Source organism: Saimiri boliviensis, chromosome 2 (genome assembly GCF_048565385.1).
Source record: "Saimiri boliviensis isolate mSaiBol1 chromosome 2, mSaiBol1.pri, whole genome shotgun sequence".
NCBI lineage: Eukaryota > Metazoa > Chordata > Mammalia > Primates > Cebidae > Saimiri > Saimiri boliviensis.
In genome coordinates this window covers 68,139,343-68,152,529 of record NC_133450.1, presented here as the reverse complement: position 1 = coordinate 68,152,529, position 13,187 = coordinate 68,139,343, and the positions used below count along the sequence as shown (strand labels likewise).

The 13,187-nt window shown below is 41.6% G+C and overlaps 1 protein-coding gene across 9 annotated transcripts in view; it reads left to right on the top strand.

The window, feature by feature from the left end:
- The window catches only part of TLN2 (talin 2), a 474,792-nt gene that overhangs the window by 207,618 nt on the left and 253,987 nt on the right, over window positions 1–13,187 (top strand). For 8 of the 9 annotated variants that reach the window (XM_074393528.1, XM_039468905.2, XM_074393524.1 and 5 more), the window contains one exon: window positions 1,979–2,054. The gene's annotated coding sequence lies outside the window, so the exon portion shown is untranslated. Of the gene's footprint in view, window positions 1–1,978; window positions 2,055–2,186; window positions 2,249–13,187 lie in introns of all 9 variants that reach the window. The other variant, XM_074393531.1, reaches the window with a different exon arrangement.

The window sequence follows — 13,187 nt, the reverse complement described above, 5'->3', positions numbered from 1 at the left end:
ATAAAGAGATCTATTTGTGCATCTATAAAGAGATCTTTACAGATGTGTTGGATATAAAGTAGGATTGTTGTATCATATGGAAGCTCTATTTTTAGTTTTTTTGAGGAACCTCCAAACTGTTCTTCATAGTGGTTGTACTAAGGAGCTCAAACAAATTAATAGGAAAAAAAAAGTAATACTCTGATTAAAAAGTGGGCAAAAGACCTGAATAGACATTTCTTAAAAGAAGTCATACAGATAGCAAACAGGTATATGAAAAGGTGCTTAACATCGTTAATCATCAGAGAAATGCAAATCCAAACTACAATGAGATATCATCTCACCCCAGTTAAAATGGCTTTTACTCAAAAGACAGGCAATAACAAATACTGGCGAGGATGTAGAGGAAAGGGAACCCTCATAAAAGAGGTTTATTTGGCTCAAGGTTCTGCAGACTGTGTGCATAGCATGGAGCTGGCATCTGCAGCCACTAGGCCCTCTGGCTGCTTCCACTCATGTTGGAAGGAGAGCCAGTATGGGCAGATCACATGGTGAGAGAGGAGGCATAGGAGAGGGGAGGGAAGTGCCAGGTACTTTTCATTAACCGGCTTTATTAGGAACTAACAGAGTAAGAACTTACCATCGAGGGAGAGCGTTAATCTATTCCTGAGAGATCTTCCTGTGGGACCTAAATACCTCCCATGAGGCCTCACCTCCAATATTGGGACCAAATTTCAGCATGGGGTTTGGAAGTGACAAACATCCAAAGTATAGCAAGGACGTTTTTTAAAGTAAGGTTAGCAGCCTTTTCTATGTCTCATGTGTAAATATTTTCTCCAGCTGCTTATTTTTTGACTTTTTTTTTTTTTGAGATGGAGTTTTGCTCTTGTCACCCAGGCTGGAGTGCAGTGGCACAATCTCAGCTCACTGCAACCTCCGCCTCCCGGGTTCAAGCGATTGTCCTGCCTCAGCCTCCTGAGTAGCTGGGATTACAAGCATGTACCACCACGCCCGGCCTCACTGTTTATTTTTTAAATTTCTGTTCTGTTTTCGCCTTTGAGAAATTTTGGGTTAAAAAAAATTGTCACTAGCTACATGTCTCAGTCCTTTATAGTTGCATATTTTGGTGTCATTCTTAAAAAGTCCTTTCCTATCCCCGTATTATAAAACTACCCCTGTACATATTCTTCTAGTATTCATGCTTTATTTTGAGTTTATTCTTCCATAAGTAGGGAAGAATAAACTCTTCCATAAGAGTTTTATTCTCTTGAAGTAGCTAACCAATACCATTTGTTAATTAGTCTGTTATACCTACCCAGATTTGATTGCATGTACTTGGGTCTGTTTCGTATGAATCCTTAGTTCTGCTTCTGGATGTTTATTCTGTTTCGTGCATACGTGTGCACGTTCTCACACAAGCGCCTGCTCGTTAACTGTGGCTAGGCGATTTTGTTGATTTCTACAATTGATTATAGTGCCTCTCTGCTTCAAATGGGTTTCCAGGGAGTAAGTTTCCAGTGCCTTGGAGAACCAGGAGCCACGTGAGAACAGCAAAATCAAGAAGGGCCCACTTCACAGACATATTAAAGGAACTAAACGGGAAAAGAAAAAGGCAAGAGCACCTCATGCAAACTCATTTTAAAAAGAAGCAGAGTGTAGTGCCTGAGATTTTTGTTTCCAACATTTGAGGGAGGTGGATGCCTGTATTTGGTTTTCGTTTAAATTCAAAGTCATTAAAGCATTCCTACCACAAGGAAGAAGAAAATGTGTTTTGTCTCTTTGCCAGCAGTAACATAATTTTGGTCTTCAAAGTAAGTGTCTTGGGACCTGAATTCCCCATGGATAAAGAAAATTCCCAGCCCATGTGTTGTGGCGGAAATTCATCGTTTCCTGAGTTATTTCCTTTCGTGCTTAATGTGGGGAAAATGACCAAATGTATAGATTGCGATCCTTTTTCAAAAACATTACCTGATTCTGATGACTTTTATTATTATTTTAGGTGCTGCAGGAGGCTTCTCACATGCTTCGGGATATCTTCAGGGAAATTCACTCTTAATAGAAACTGAGAATTTAAGGTAGGTCCTTTAACAACGATACTTTATTCTTACCAAGTGTCCAAACCCCTGCATTGGTATAGCTTTATTAAGTGTTAACCTGCTGTCTGTTTCGCTGTCTCATTTGATCTTCACTGTGGTTCTTCGAGGCAGGTGTGTAGAGTGCCTGGTCCTAATACTCCCATTGCGGTCTGATTTTTCCTCCTCGTAGTTGGGTGAGGTGATGCTGGGGCCCAAAGGAGGGGTTGAGTAGCTGTTTTTTTTTTTTTTTTTAATTTTTAAATTTTTATTTTTTTAATCATATTGGACCTTATAGTGTAAATTCTCATTCATTCACACTGGTTTGCTTCATAAATTTTTCTTAAGGGTGGTGTGAGGGGTTAGTATTGGGTAAGGAATTAATGTAGAAAATTCCGGCCGGGCGCGGTGGCTCAAGCCTGTAATCCCAGCACTTTGGGAGGCTGAGACGGGTGGATCACGAGGTCGAGAGATGGAGACCATCCTGGTCAACATGGTGAAACCCCGTCTCTACTAAAAATACAAAAAATTAGCTGGGCATGGTGGTGCGTGCCTGTAATCCCAGCTAATCAGGAGGCTGAGGCAGGAGAATTGCCCGAACCCAGGAGGCGGAGGTTGCGGTGAGCCGAGATCGCGCCATTGCACTCCAGCCTGGGTAACAAGAGCGAAACTCCGTCTCAAAAAAAAAAAAAAAAAAAAAGGAAAAAAAAATGTAGAAAATTCCATTGGTCTTTTTTTTTTTTTTACTTTGATTTTAAGTTTGGGGTACACATGCAGGTTTGTTTCATAGGTAAGCTTGTGTCATGGGAGTTCGTTGTACGGACCATTTCATCACTCAGGTATGAAGTCTATTATCCATTAGTTATTTTTCCTGATCCTCTCCCTCTTCCCACACGCCAACCCCTGATAGGCCCCGGTGTGTATTGTTGTCTTCTCTTTCCCTTTGTTTCTGTGTATTCTTGTCATTTAGCTAACACTTACAAGTGAGAACATACGGTATTTGGTTTTCTGTTCCTATAACAGGTGGTATTTGTTTTTTTTTTTGGTTCCTGTATTAGTTTGCTAAGGATAATAACCTCCAGCTCTATCCATGTTCCTGCAAAGGACATGATCTTGTTCTTTTCATGGCTGCATAATATTCCATGGTGTATGTACCACATTTTCTTTATACAGTCTGTCACTGATATTTTCAGTGGTCTTCGAACTGAAACTTGGTGGTGGTTGCTGGAGCCCTCCATGGTGGCAAGACAGTTGTTCGAGCATGAAATAAAGTAAAACTTTGGTTGTAGATTATTGTTTTCCTTCTTTGGTTGTCCTAGAGGGTGCGGTTGTATGATCCCAAGTAGTGTGTGCAATATCCTGGGCAGAGACACAGGGCTCTTCTGCTGGTCTTAGTTGATGCTCTTACCCGATAGCTGTATCATGGCACACCAGATGTATCAGTTCTGTTTCTGACCAGCTGCAGAACTTGGGACAGGTTAATCATTGTCTCCTTCTCTTCATTTGTAAATTGTGTAGATTGGCCTAATCTAGTCATTTCTATACTTTTAAATTGTTTAGAATGGGAGAAAAATATTTCAGGACCTGTTTCTAATTTTTTTTGGCTATATATAAAGAAAATTGATGATTAAAGCTGAATAGGTGAATGCGGGTTCACTATATTTACATACTGTTCTTTGTATTTTGCGTGTGGAATTTTCAACAAAGATTTATTTTCACAAAATAACTACCATCTACCAGTATGATTTTGTCAAAGAGGAAAAAATACTAAAAGAATAGGATTATTCCTGAATTTGTCCTTAGACTGTACATATTTAGCATTATGAAAATGTTGTTTATTTATTATCTCTTCCTCATTTCTCTGTAGTCCAGTGACTGAGAGACATAGACTAAGCAAAATTAGTCTGAGAACTGGTGTTTGGGAAATATTGGGGCACATGACTGCTGAGGGCTCTTCTGCCGCTGAGACTGTATCGTCTCCTCTGAAGCAGAAAAGAAAAGTACTGTACATTGCCTATTTCTAGAAAATTCTGTGACAGCTAGCATGGCTGAACTCAGGCCAGAGGACCATGCAGAAGGGAAGAGATGATTCTTTTGACAAAATTCAGTAAAAATGGCCCATTTATGGGAACATCCAGTTAAGCTTTGAGTCACACCATGGTCAATGTAAAGACAAAACTTGACAGAGTTTTAAGTAGCCTCATGGAAGTGTACAGGCTCCTCCATTCCTACCATTGTGGGGTAGCCTCTGGCCAGGTGTGATCTGACAGATAAGTATCCACCTGGGATGTGGGATGCTGAGAGCCAGGGATGAGGTGGGCGGAATGCAGACTCCATCGAGTCCAATGCAAACCCTGGGTGTGAGGAGCTCCATGCTTTGTATGGAGGTTGAGGGCACAGTTTAGAGTTCCCAGCTAATGGCAATAGGATCAGGTGTGCTCAGGATAGAGAAGAGCTTGCCTACCCACAGGGCCATCTGGGAATCCAGGGGTGGATATTGTCCTTTGAGGACCCACAGAGGGTGCTCGATAGTCCGATCTGGCTGAAGGACCTGGGGCACAGTGGACAGGAAACACATCAGATCTGTGCCTTTCCCAAGACTTCGTATCTGAAAGGAGTGTTCCAGGTGGACTCTGAAGCCATCATCTGTAGGAAATGGAAAACCGTGCTTTCTGTTTACTTCTCCTTGGGGTGTGGGCATGTGTGTAATGAGGAGGATGGGAGGAAGATAGAGGGAATAATGGGCTGAATTATTTAGCACAGTAAAGTAACATGGGGAAGAGCAGCAATACCTATTCCAAGAAGTCTGTACAATCCTAGCTGCTTCCGAAAGTCCTGAGAAGTTACATGTCCTCTGCGTTGATTGGGGTATGGTGGTTCAGTCCTTTGGAATTCGCTCTTAGTGATTTCTGGCTTTCATTCGTTTTAACATTCTAATATTCTGGGAAACCTCGATGAAATTTGACAGACTTACCTAGTTGTTTTTTCTGTACTGTCAACTCTTGGTTTACTGCCTAATTGGTATCCATCACATGGGTCTCCTCTACCTGGGAATATTTATTCTCTTCCTTTTTAGGAAAAAGCTATATTGAACAACAACAGAAACATTTGTTTTAAATGTATAGGATATGAGAGATTACCTGAAATCCTGACATGTCTGAAAGTATATAAAGTCATGAGTAAATGCTAGCAGGAGCTTTTATTTATTTTTTATTTTTATTTTATTTTATTTTTTTGAGACGGAGTTTTCGCTCTTGTTACCCAGGCTGGAATGCAATGGCGCAACCTCGGCTCACCGCAACCTCTGTCTCCTGGGTTCAGGCAATTCTCCTGCCTCAGCCTCCTGAGTAGCTAGGATTACAGTCACAAGCCATCATGCCTAGCTAATTTTTTGTATTTTTAGTAGAGACAGGGTTTCACCAAGTTGACCAGGATGGTCTCCATCTCTTGACCTCGTGATCCACCCGCCTCGGCCTCCCAAAGTGCTGGGATTACAGGCTTGAGCCACCGTGCTCGGCAGGAGCTTTTATTTTGACATAAACCAGAGGAAGGAGAATTGCTGTAAGTGATCTGGACAAGTCCAAGTCTCAATAAAAGTTAATAAGTGAACAATGTAACCGATCAATCATGTTCTTGAGACTTTCATAAGGCTAAGACATTCTGGATGAGATCTTGTAGGGATGAGCAATTGAGAATTTGAGATGGCCATGCTTTGCCAGAATAAACATGATGCTTTAAAGAATTACATGCATGCATGGATGTGTGTGCGTGTGAGACAAGAGAGATTGATAGATGGTGTAGGGGAATGATAAACGATTTGTTTAGCATTTTACATAATGACTTGTGATATATTCTGGATTTGAGACTAAATGCAGTATTTTGACCTTATCTCTGTATTCCCTGCAGGCTTGTAAGAAAAATATTTTAAAATCTACTTTCAATGAAAAATACTGTTTTTGGCTCTCAGGGAATTTTTAGTTCCCACTGCTGTTTAGGGAGGGTTGTTGAATCTGTGAAAATCAAAGGAGGATCTTCGCAGCTCTTTGTCATTCTGTACCAGTCATTTAAGGGCTATGACGTCAGTGAAGAGTTGTTCTGTGCTTCCTTTACTTCATTAAAAATGTAACCTGTTATGCACTTTTGTCTTCCTGCTACCCTCCATTAGCTGATTCTTTGCTTCTTGATGACTGCAGGCATCACTTGCTCTCCCACCTTCAGGCTCCCCAAGTGACTGAGAGTCCTCCTTAGCATTGTCAATCAAGATTTCTGAACCTAGGCTAGGCTCCTCACTCTGCCATTTGTGCTTAATACATGCTTCAGAACAACTAAGGATTTCCAGGCTGTTTTTCGTAATTAAACTTACTAATCTGTGGTATAATAGGATGTGCTGTTTCCTTGCATTTTTTGGCTAATTGTGTTCATCAGTTAATTTCTTGCCACATTAAGAAGCCCTCCTGGAGAACTCAAGATTTGAGCCTTTTCTGTCTAAGAATTGATTGGATTTCATGGACTCGATGACTCTAGAATACGTTTATCTGCAATTGAGTAGTTTTCTGTAGAACTTGAACCTTTAAAAACAATCACTTTTCTTTTTTAGCTGTGAAATTCCATACTGTGAGGATCTAAAATGATCATCAAGGCCATTCTGTTCTGTTTACAACAAATCAGAATTGGACAGCTTTCCAAATCCATAAAATAACTAGTGTTTTACTTATAGACTATATACTTGACTTTACCAAGATTAAAATAAACACATGTAAGGCCAGCTGCAGTGTTGTCAACATACCACTATAAAGCCTTATAAATGTTGAGCAAAATCCTGCTGCTGTGATTTAAACAATGGTCTTATGGGGGATCTTTAATTTTAAAAAATTTAAGTCAAAATATTGTATGCAAGTGGCTGAAAATAAGAAACATCTTTATGGAACCACGAAAGACCCCAAATAGTCAAAGCAATTTAGAGCCAAAAGTTGGAGGAGTCATACTACTTGACCTCAAAATACACCACAAAGCGATAATAATAGAAACAGTATGGGTATTGTTATAAAAACAGACACAGAGACCAATGGAACAGAATAGAGTGCCCAGAAATAAATCCACACAGTTATGGCCAATTGATTTTTATTTTTGTTATTTGTTTGTTTTGTTTTGTTTTTGAGATAGGATCTGTCTCTGACACCCAGGCTGGACTGCCATGGTGAGATCACGACTCACTGTAGCCTTGACTTCCTAGGTATAAGTGATTCTTTCACTTTAGCCTTCTGAGTAGCTAGTACTACAGGCATGTGCTACCATGCCCAGCTAATTTTTAGTATTTTATAGAGACAAAGTCTCCTTGTGTTGCCCAGGCTGGTCTCAAACTCCTAGGCTCAAGTGATTCAAAGTACTGGGATTACAATGTAGCCACCATGCCCCCCTCAATTGATTTTTGACAAAGATGCCAGGAACACACAATGGGGAAAGGGCAGTCTGTTCAATAAATAGTGTCAGGACAACTGGATATCCACATGTAGAAAAATGAAATTAGACCGTATCTCACATCATATACAAAAATCAAGTCAAAATTCGTGGAAGACTTTCAATGAAAGACCTGAAACAGTAAAACTGTTAAAAGAAAACATAAGAGAAGAGCATTGTGACCTTGGTCTGGGCAAGGATTTTTTGGGACATAAACACGAAAGCACAGGCAGTGAAAACAGAAATAGACAAATGGGATTGCATTAAACTAAAAAGCTTCTGCAAAGCTTAGGAAACAACCAAGATTGAGGAGGCAGCCTGTAGAATGGGAGAAAATACTTGTAAACCATGCATCTGATAAGGGGTTACTATGCAAAATACACGAGGAACTCAAACAACTCAATAGTAAGAAGACAAACAACTTGATTTAAAAAATGATATAGACATTTCTCAAAAGAAGCTGTACAGGCTGGGCGAGGTGGCTCATGCCTGTGATCCCAGCACTTTGGGAGTCCGAGGCAGGCAGATGACAAGATCAGGAGATCGAGACCATCCTGGTGAACACGGTGAAATTCTGTCTTTACTAAAAATAGAAAACTTAGCTGGGCATGGTGGCGTGTGCCTGTAGTCCCAGGTACTCAGGAGGTTGAGGCAGAAGAATCGCTTGAACCCAGGAGGCAGACTTTGCGGTGAGCTGAGATCATGCCACTGCACTCTAGCCTGGGCAACAGAGCGATACTCTGTCTAAAAAAAAAAAAAAGAGAGAGAGAAGATATATAAATGGCCAGCAGGTTTATGAAAAAATACTGAATATCACTAATCATCGGGGAAATAAAAATTACTTAACGAGATAATGCCTCATACTTGTTACAATGATTATTATCAAAACGCTGAAAGATGGGCTGGGTGTGGTGGCTGACGCCTGTATTCCCAGCACTTTGGGAGACTGAGGTGGGTGTATCACTTGAGGTCAGGAGTTTGAGACCAGCCTGGCCACATGTTCCCCATGTTCACCCCATCTCTACTAAAAAATAAAAAAATTAGCCAAGCGTGATGGTGGGCACCTATAATCCCAGCTACTTGGGAGGGTGAGGCAGGAGAATTGCTTGAACCTGGGAGTTAGAGATTGCAGTGAGCCAAGATCGCACCACTGCACTCCAAGCTGGGTGACCGAGCAGACTCCATGTCAAAAAGAAAGAAACGAAGATGAAGGGTAACAAAGGTTGGTGAAGATGTGGAGAAAAGGAAATTGCTTGCACGTAACTGGCAAGAATGTTTAAGTTAGGATGAGCATTATGGAAAACAGATGAGAGACTCCTCAAAAAATTAAAAATAGAACTTCCATTTGAGCCGGCAGTCCTACGTGTTGAAGAGATGAACACTCCCATGCTCATTGCAGCACTGTTCACAGTAGCCAAGGGCATGGAATCAACGTAAGTGTTCATCAGTGGATAAATAAAGAAAATGGAGTATATGTACACAATGAAATACTATTCAGCCTGAAAGGAAATTTTGTCATTTGTAACAACATGGATGAACCTAGAGAGCATTATGTTAAGTGAAATAAGGTAGGCATAGACAAATACCTACCTTCTTATTTACATGTGGAATCGAAAAAAGTTGAACTCAGAAGAGTAGAGAGGGTTGGGCATGGTGGTTCACACCTATAATCCCAGCACTTTGGGAGGCTAAGGTAAGCAGATCACCTGAGGTCAGTTCGAGACCAACCTGGCCAACATGGTGAAACTTGTCTCTACTGAAAGTATAAAAATTAGCCAGGTCTGGTGGTGGGTGCCTGTAATCACAGCCAATTGGGAGGCTGAGGCAATAGGCTTGAACCCGGGAGGTGGAGGTTTCAGTGAGCCAAGATTGTGCCACTGCAGTCCAGCCTGGGCAACAAGAGCAATACTGTGTCTCAAAAAAAGGAAAAAAAGAAGTAGAGAGAAGTGGTTACCAGGTTCTGGGGAGATGTTGGTCAAAGGACACATAGTTTCAGTTAGATAGAAAGAATAAGTTCAAGAGATCTATTGTACAGCATGTTGATTATAGTTAATAATGTAGTCTTGAAAATTGCTAAGAGTAGATTTTAAGTATTCTCATCACAAAAAAAAATATGTGAGGTGATACATATGTTAAGTAGCTTGATTTAGTCATTATATGATACACATATTTTAAGATAAGATGTTTTAGCATGTTCTATAATTTTTATTAATATATTTAAAAATTTTTAATTATAAGGCTGGACGTGGTGGCTCACTCCTATAATCTCAGCACTTTGGGAGGCCAAGGCAGGTGGATCACCTAAGGTCAGGAATTCGAGACCAGCCTGGCCAACATGGCGAAACCCCATCTCTACTAAAAACATAAAAAGTAGCCAGGCGTGGTGGGGGTGCACCTGCAGTCCCGGCTACTCTGGAGGGTGAGGCACGAAAATGTCTTGAACCCAGGAGATAGAGGTTGCAGTGAGCTGAGATTGTACCACTGTGCTCCATCAGCCTGGGTGACAGAGCAAGACGCTGTCTCAAAAAAAATAATAATAATTATGAATTTTAATTCAAAGTATTGCATGCAAGTGGCTAAAAGTAGGAAACATTACAAAAAAGCTTATAGTGAAAAGCAACAGCATCTTGCCTGCCTTCACTTATTTCTACTTCCTAGAGCAACTGCTTTTTTTCCTATAGATATTTTTTACTTCTTTTAGTGACTTCCACATGTATAAATACAGTGCTTGCAGCTCGGCTTCTCACTTCATCAGTCTTAAAGGCTGTTTTGTGGGGGTTTGTTGGGATGGCAGATCACACTGTTAGTTCACTCTGACTGTCCCCAACTCCCTGCCTTCCTACAGCTGATTCTCACTTTCAGTCTGCTGTTCGCCTCTGCACCCTCAGATGACACAGGCAGCCTGATTCTTTTTCTGTCTCCTAGACACACTATTTCTTGTCTACTAACAGCATGCTCCCAGTCCAACCCCTCAATTCCAGCCAGCTGTACCATTAGTTTTATATTGTCAGGGTTTGTAATACCTGTATTCTGTTTTTTAATCTCACTTAGTAAAGGCTTCCGTGATTTTGTCTCTAGATTCTGAACGTTAAAAACCAGTTAGCAGTATTTTTTCTATTACGATTAAGTAGATACTGTTTTCTTTGGAACATAGTTGTGAAGTGGGATTCTAACTCTGAGCCTGAAGTCCTCACCTTTTTGCCCCTCAGTAGAGTATATTTAAATGAATTTCCTCCACCCTTTGTTATTTGAGACAGTCTCACTCTGTCACCCAGGATGAAGTGTAGTGATGTGATCTCAGCTCACTGCAACTTCCGCCTCCCAGGTTGTAGTGATTCTCCTGCCTCAGCCTCTGAGTAGCTGGGACTACAGGCGCATGCCACCACTCCCAGCTAATTTCTTATATTTTTAGTAGAGATGGAGTTTCACCGTGTTGGCCAGGCTGGTCTCAAACTTCTGACCTCAGGTGGTCTGCCCACCTTGGCTTCCCCACAAGTGCGGGGATTACAGGTGTGAGCCACCGCACCCAGCCTGGATTCACCTTTTATACCGCAGCAGCTGCCTTGAGGCTAGCCTCCAGTTTTTCTAGGTTTTTGGTCTCCCTCTCTCATCTCTCAGGAGCCCACTTTGTTTCTAGAGGTCTTGCCCTCACAGCCCTCCTTGGTCAGGACAGGTTGATCTCTAGGTGTGCTGCACAGGGCTCAGCACGTGCCAGTAGCCAGGGGAAGCTCACAATTACTGCTGCTTGAGAATTCCATATCCAAACTGCTCAGATCCAGAAGTGCTTCAGATTTCAGTTTTTTTTTTCAGATTTTGGAATATTTATGTATACATAATGAGACGTCTTTGGGATGGGACCCACATCTATACATGAAGTTTATTTATGTTTTACATTTACCTGATACACATAGCCTGAAGGTAATTTTACACATTATTTAAAATTATTTTGTGTGTGAAACCAAGTTTTGACTGTATGTTGACTGTGACATGTCACATAAGGTCAATTGTGGAATTTTTCGCTTCTGGTATCTTGGCAGCACTCAGAACCTTTCAGACTTTGGAACATTTCAGATTTCAGGTTTTCAGATTAGGGATACTCAACCTGTATTAGAGAATCAGCTTGAGCTGTGGTGTCTCAGATGGGGCAGCGGCCTGATCTATAAAATTTGTCGTCATTTATTGAGGACCTGATGCGTTAGGCACCTACATACTTGAAGCCTGGTGTCTCTTGAAATTCACACACCAGCCTTGTAGAACAGATGTTGTCACTGACATTTCACAAACAAAGAAGTTAGCCCCTGGGTAGATGACTTCTGAGACCATTCCTTTAGTGGAAAGTGCTTCTTGGATCCTGGGGCGGGCTGAGGGCATGGTGGTCAGCTGTGTTTTATAGGTCGGAAAAGACTTCTCTGTCTCTTTCGTGTCTTGCACACATTCCTCAAGAGATCTCTGTCTTTATCCCAGCAGAAAATATCTGCTGCTCTAGCAGAGTCAGCTCTGCTTCATTCTCAGCCTCATCCTTGTTGTGGGTGTGCCTTGTGGCCAGGAGCTCATTCTAAAGAATTCTGCTGTGCGTGGACAGGGAACATCCTTCTCTGCTTAATGTTCCCTTGGAAAATTTGATGCAAGAAAGTTGGGCCTCTTACCCAACCCTGCTGGTAAATGGAAAAACGTATTTTATCAATGATCATTATTGTATTTTGTGTTTTCTCATAGCCCAAAGTCTAAGTGTGTGTGTCAAGTATATCTGATTCTTTTAATGCCTTGTTTATTTTTGAGGTTATTTTGGAAGAAAGGTTAGAAAGATAATCAAGTTTTACTTTCAGCACTTCTGTTTTCTCTCCATTCCTAAGAGAAATGGAATTTTGTCCATTTCTCTCAAGAAAATTTCCTTTCTCAGAAATGGAGAGAAAATAGAAGTGTGAAAAGTAAATTCAGAATGGTGGTCTGAATAAATCCTTTCGTATAGTGGTATTTGTGACTTACCTCCTCTGGTAGTGACCAGATGGATGGCAGGTGCCCTGGGAGATGGGACTCTTACACAGTGTTGATGTCCTTCCCACTCCTTCTCGCTATACAGAACTAGATGAAGCGTTGATCGTGGAATCTGGAGTCTCTCCACAGACCTGTTACCAATCAGCTGTTCTCTGTTTTCCCCTGGAGTAGCACAGTGAAGAGCGGGTGGCTGTGGATGGAGTTCCCCCTCGTTATCTCTGTGTCAGGCCAGGGCGTTGGCATTACCACATGCCAATATGCTTGTTTAAACATATTGGCCTGTTAAGTTTATGCCCCTAAACAGGTATTGTAGGGCCGGGCGCGGTGGCTCAAGCCTGTAATCCCAGCACTTTGGGAGGCCGAGGCGGGTGGATCATGAGGTCGAGAGATCGAGACCATCCTGGTCAACATAGTGAAACCCCGTCTCTACTAAAAAAATACAAAAAAAACTAGCTGGGCATGGTGGCGCGTGCCTGTAATCCCATCTACTTAGGAGGCTGAGGCAGGAGAATTGCCTGAGCCCAGGAGGCGGAGGTTGCGGTGAGCCGAGATCGCGCCATTGCACTCCAGCCTGGGTAACAAGAGCGAAACTCCGTCTCACAAAAAAAACCCAACAAACAAACAAACAAACAAAAAAAACCAGGTATTGGATAAAAGGAAACATCTTTTGAGCTGTGCCTCAGT